Source organism: Arvicola amphibius, chromosome 4 (assembly GCF_903992535.2).
Source record: "Arvicola amphibius chromosome 4, mArvAmp1.2, whole genome shotgun sequence".
Taxonomy (NCBI): Eukaryota; Metazoa; Chordata; class Mammalia; order Rodentia; family Cricetidae; genus Arvicola; species Arvicola amphibius.
In genome coordinates, this window is record NC_052050.1 from 21244659 (window position 1) to 21250658 (window position 6000).

Genomic DNA, 6000 nt, shown 5'->3' on the forward strand with positions numbered 1-6000 from the left:
TCTCCCCAGTGCTGGGATTATATGTGTATACCACTCTGTCCATTTTATAGGGTGGTGGGGACTGAAGCCAGGGCTATGTGTGTGTTAGATAAACACTCCACCAACTGAACTACATTGCCTTGCTCCAGCTAACTTTTCCTAAGGCGATGTGACACAAACGTCTGTTCATTCCAGACAAGGGACAAAGTGGCAATACTGCTGGAACTGAATTTGGTGACCCCGTGAGTTTATCAGAGTTACTTAGAGGAGGAGTATGGGTGAGGGGCTACTTACAGGAACATGCATGACTCAAGGGCAGCTGCGTCACCGAAAACCCACCCAAGGACAGTGACTCATGAGAACCTTGAAATTCAGTCAACAACTTGGGGGCAGCTCCACAGATCAGAGCTGTCTTCCAGGCAGCTCAGCAGGTCAGCCTTTTCCAGCCTCAGTTGGTCTGATTCGCCTTAGAGCGTCTTACTGGTTATATAACCTTGGAAGGGAAGAACCTTGTGTGTCTGTTCAGTTTCAGGAACTTCCTGAGGCTTCTCAGTTATTTACTTCCTCAGTCTTGTCTTGTCCTCCCTCCCTCCCTCCCTCCCTCCTTCCCTCCCTCCCTCCCTCCCTCCCTCCTTCCCTCCCTCCCTCCCTCCCTCCCTCCTTCTTTCTCTTTTATTCCTTCCTTTCTTCCTTTCTTCCTTCCTTTCTTCCTTCCTTTCTTTCTTTCTTTCTTTCTTTCTTTCTTTCTTTCTTTCTTTCTTTCTTTCTTTCTTTCTTTCTTTCTTTCTTTCGAGGCAGGGTTTCTCTTGTAGTCCTGACTGTCTTCAAACTCACAGAGATCCACCTGCCTCTGCCTCCCAGGTACTGAAATTAAAAGTGTGAGCCATTATGTTCATAGATGTCCTGAGTCTTCTCGGTTTCTCTCCAGGATGGAATATATCAGCTCTGAGGAAATACAATAGGTCACTATGACCTCTGTAGTTCAGGTGGTAGAGTGCTTGGAACCCCTGGATTCCATCCCCAGTACCATATAGCATGGTTTGAAGTCAGTTTGGGTTATATAAGACCCCATTCCAAACAAAGCAAACAAAAAGAACAGTTTTTGTATTTGAAAATTCTTGTGGTATATTTGTATGCTGTGTGAATATATATTGCTGTGGTTGGTTTAATAAAGAGCTGAATGGCCAAGAGCTAGGCAGGAGGTATAGGTGGGACTTCCAGGCAGAAAGAGAAGAAATAGGAGAGAATAGGCGTGTGAGAGAGGCCAGCCAGACACAGAACGAGTTGGACACACAGAATGGGGTAGAGGTAAAAGCCATGTGGTCAATGTAGGTTAATATAATTTTGGGTTAACTTAAGTTGTAAGAGCTAGTTGAAAATAAGCCCAAGCTAAAGGCCAAGCTTTCATAATTAATAATAAATCTTAATGTTTTGTAAGCTGGTGGTCCAAAGAAAATCTTATTACATAAAATTGTATTCTTTTTGAGAGTGTTAACTATGGAGCCCAGACTGACCTCAAACTTCCAACCCTCTCAATCTCCCAAGTGCTGTCATTACAGATGTGTGCCGACAGCAACTGTAAAATTCTTCCCTGAAGCTGGGTGGTGGTGCACACCTTTAATCCCAGCACTCGGGAGGCAGAGCCAGGCAGATCTTTGTGAGTTCGAGGCCAGCCAGGTCTACAAGAGCTAGTTCCAGGACGGGCTCCAAAGCTACAGAGAAACCGCTGTCTCAAAAAACAAACAAACAAACAAACAAACTCTTCCCTGAGAATCTACCTACTTTCCTTGACTTAGCCTCTTGACTTGCTAAGCCTAAACTATTTTCTCTCTGTCTGGCCCTCTAATAAAGAGCTTGCCAGTCCTCTGGGTCTGCCCTGTACTTCTTCTCTTGGGACTGTGCAGACAGGCTGACATGCCTGTCTACCACAGGCACTTGGACACTGATTCCAAACGTGTCTTGTTTGAACGTGTGCTGCGGTCCGCTCTGGCTGGATGAGCCCTCTTTCCGACCCTCCTTCCTGACAGAATGGAAAATTGCTTTCTCATCAGGTCAGCATGTACCAGAGGTTGCGTTCATCCGTTCCAGTAAGGCCGGCTTATCTGTCTGTATTCATGACTGTTGTTGCTGATGTTTGCAGTCGTTCCCAGGATGGCAATGGTCCAACCTGTCTCTCCAGGACCCAGGCCTGGGCAGGATAATGGGACACATCACACCTGTCTCCCTTAAGTCTTTAGAGGTGAACCTGTTGTTTCACCTGGCCTGCGGTAGTGTGAGCAATAGGGCAGCTTCAGGGGCTGGTGTTTGTTTTCCTACCATGATGATTTTTATTCCACACCGCAGGGTAATTACAATGGATGTTCTGCCAGCTGTCATGTTTATCTGTCCAAATTACACATTGCTAGACTAAGAAATGACAAGCTATGTCTAAGAACTTACTGCACCTACGGTGAGACACTCGTGTGCAGCTCTACTGGCTTCTCTGTGTCGCCTCTAACATGAATGGAGACACCATGGCCTTCTGGTTCTTTGGGGGTGAGTGTTGGCTCAGGCCCTTGTGAACTCTGAGTGGGGCTCTTTCCCCTGAGCAGTGGCTCTTCTGGGAACCCAAGTGGATCCGGAAGCCAGGCAAAAGATCATGAGTTTCCAGCTCATCAGCGGGCATCAGCTCTTGGTTCCTCTGCTCTTCATTTCTTTGATGTATAGAATCACCGTGGTAGAAGCTGCCACAGTCAAGCCTGCAGTAGGAACGCCCCTGCTTGCCCCTTGGATTTAGCTTTTCTGTGATAATAAACTCGACCTTGTCAGTGCTGGTGATGGTACTGCTTGCTGCTTCATCTCTGCTTCATGCCTTTCCCATCCCTGTGGCACTAACTAGTCCCGGTCTGGAGCAGCAGCTCTTACCTCAACCATGGCCTCGATCTTTACAAAGGTTTTTAGGATTTTATATGTATGTGTGTTTGATCTGTACACATGTAGCATGTACCACGTGTATGCCTCGTGCCCCCAGAAGTCAGAAGAGAGTGTCAGATCCCTGGGAACTGGAATTACAGATGGTCAATGAGCCAAGATGTGCACACTAGGAATCAAACCCAAGTCTGCTCTTAACTGCTGATCTTTCTCAGCACATATTTTATATTTTGAGAAGGTTTTACTGTAGAGCCTAGGCTGGCCTTAAATTCGGGGCAATTCTCCTGCCTCAGGTTCCCGAGTGTTGGGATTACAGGTATGAGCCACCATGTCCAGTAACTCCTCCCCAATTTCTGTGCAGATCTAAACCCCGGTATCTCAGAATGTGGCTTTTGGAATAGAATCAATGCAGATGTAATTAGTTAAGATGAAATCATTAGGGTGTCCTATAATCTATGTGACTGGCATTCTTAGTAAACATTAACACACACACATGCACACAGAGAGAGAAAGAGAAAGAGAGAGATTGCATAAACACTGTATACGAATAGAGACAGAGGCCTACAAGCCGAACAGTGCTAACGGCTAACAACGAGCCACCAGACATTAGGAGAAAGACAAACAGATTCTCCCTTCCTGCTCTACAAATGAACCAACTCTGCCAACACGTGGGTCTGAGACCTCTACTTCTCCAGAACTCCGGGACAGTACGGACTCTCGGGCATCCCGTGGGGTTCTTGGTTAACACTATCTCTAGCATCCTAGTAGAGAGCAGCATCTCAGGGGTGCTTCGCTCCCTCTCTCATTCCTGTGTCCTCTGGGAAAGGAGTGTCCTTGCACAGTAGACCGTCCTCTGGTGGAGTCCGACGTCTTACGCAATAATTCTGCTCTACCGTGCCGTGCCCACCACTGCCTTTCGACCCCTCTCTCAATACTCCACTGAGACAATTTTGACATCTTCAATGTGGTCCCTGTAGGTGATTGTTCAGTCAAAGCTTCAAGAGAGTTGTCAAGAGGACATGAATACCGGCTCCAGGTGTCTGCTAGGATGAAACTCAAGTCACATGAAGATGCTGTCCATGTCGCAAGCCCTCGTCCACTCTGCTTGCTTAGGGCCACTGTAGTGGTCCCTAGTCCCAAAAGCCCCCTCCCCTATACATTCTCCTGGCTCCTCCTGATGCTTCTCTCTAGATTACTCAGATTCTGGGTTAGAGGCTCTGAAGGAGGCAGGTTCAGACTTTGTGAAGGTGAACCATCTTCCCAAGGATCTGCCTCTGGCAGGCTGTACTGACTGGCTCTGTGTGTCAACACAAGCTAGAGTCATCAGAGGAAGGAGCTTCAGTTGAGGAAATGCCTCCTGTGAGATCCAGCTGTAAGGCATTTTCTCAATTAGTGATCAATGGGGGAGGGCCCAGCCCATGGTGGGTGGTGCCATCCCTGAGCTTGTGATCCTGGGTTCTATAAAAAAAGCAGGCTCAGCTAAGCCAGAGAAAGCAAGCTAGTAAGCAGCTCCTCTCCATGGCTTCTGCATCAGCTCCTGCCTCCAGGATCCTGTCCTGTTTGAGTTCCTGTCCTGACTTCCTTCAGTGATGAACAGCAATGCTGAAGTGTAAGCCAAATAATAAACCCTTTCCTCCCCAACTTGCTTTTTGGTCACAGAGTTTCATTGCATCAATAGAAACCCTGGCAGAGACAGAGGCCTTCAGAAGGTCTCCAGTGCAGAGGGGAGGCTGTTCACCTCCAGTAAGGTAGAGGTTCTTCTAGTCCAGGGGATCTAGAGAAGGCTGGGAGTTAAAGGCTACCCTAACCATGTCCCATCCCCTTTCCCCTGGGACTTTAGTAGAGGAGACTTGCTTGGGTTCTGAGTTCAGCCTGTTTGGTTACTTTGAAGCCAGGATCACAGGCATTTTATTTGGGTGGTGCTCCCCAGGAACCCCAGGAACCCTAATAGGAGTGAGAGAAATGGAGTTTTGGAAGGAGAGGAAGCCAATAAATAAGGTCACTGAGCAAACTATTGCTGCGCAAACTGAATCTGCTGGAGAAGTCTGGGAGGCAGCAGGACATGCTCAGAGTCCTGCCATTCTAGGTGTGGGGGAAGCACCAATAATTGTCTTCCAACTGGTCACTGTCACTGATGGAGAGATGTTACTGGAGTCCTAAGCTCCCCAGATTTCCCGTTTGTCCACAGCAGTGGTCTGTAGCCGGGATCCTCTGAAAGAGCAGTAGGCACTCTTAACTTTTGAGCTGAGAGGCAGCCGGGAGGAAAGTAGCATACACCCAAACACAAGCCTCGCTGGCATAAGAACTGTTTTAAACTGAGGGCAAACAAGAGGATGAAGCGCCAGATAAAGCTTCCTGCCTTTCTGAGAGCTGCCTGGGAGCAGAACTTCAGCATCCAGGATCTGGAGAGATGGCTCAGGGGTAAAGAGCACTGGTTACTCTTCCAGAGGACCCGGGTTCAATTCCCAGCATCCACTTGACAACTCACAAACTGTAACTCCAGTTCTAGGGGATCCAAAGCTGCTTCTGACTTGCGAGGGTTCTGCACACACAAACATGCATGCAGGTACATATGTACATATAAAGTAAATAAGTGTTTTAAAAAATAAAAAGAAATTACCTTAAAACAACAACAACAAAGAACTTCTGTATTCTGCCAGGAGTGAAAGTCTATCACTGGAGAGTTTCAAACCCTCTTTGGGCTGGAAATGCCATCAAAGGGTTTTCTTGGGCTTGAGAGATGGCTCAGTGGTTAAGAGCATTGCCTGCTCTTCCAGAGGTCATGAGTTCAATTCCCAGCAACCACATGATGGCTCACAACCATCTGTAATAAGTTCTGGTGTGTGGGTATATATGGAAGCAGAATGTTGTATACATAATAAATAAATAATTTTAAAAATTGGTTTTCTTGACAGATTTTATTAACAAGCATTATTGACCTTATTTTACTTCCTATATACATACTTTCCCATGTAGTTCACCACCCTCAAAAGCCCGTGGCCAGATTCATTCTCCATAGATGAACTGTTCTTTGATAAAGATGCTGAGAGACTGTGATCAGAGACACCGCTTCGACTTATGCATCCTCTGAGTGCCTCATGTGCTCGGCAC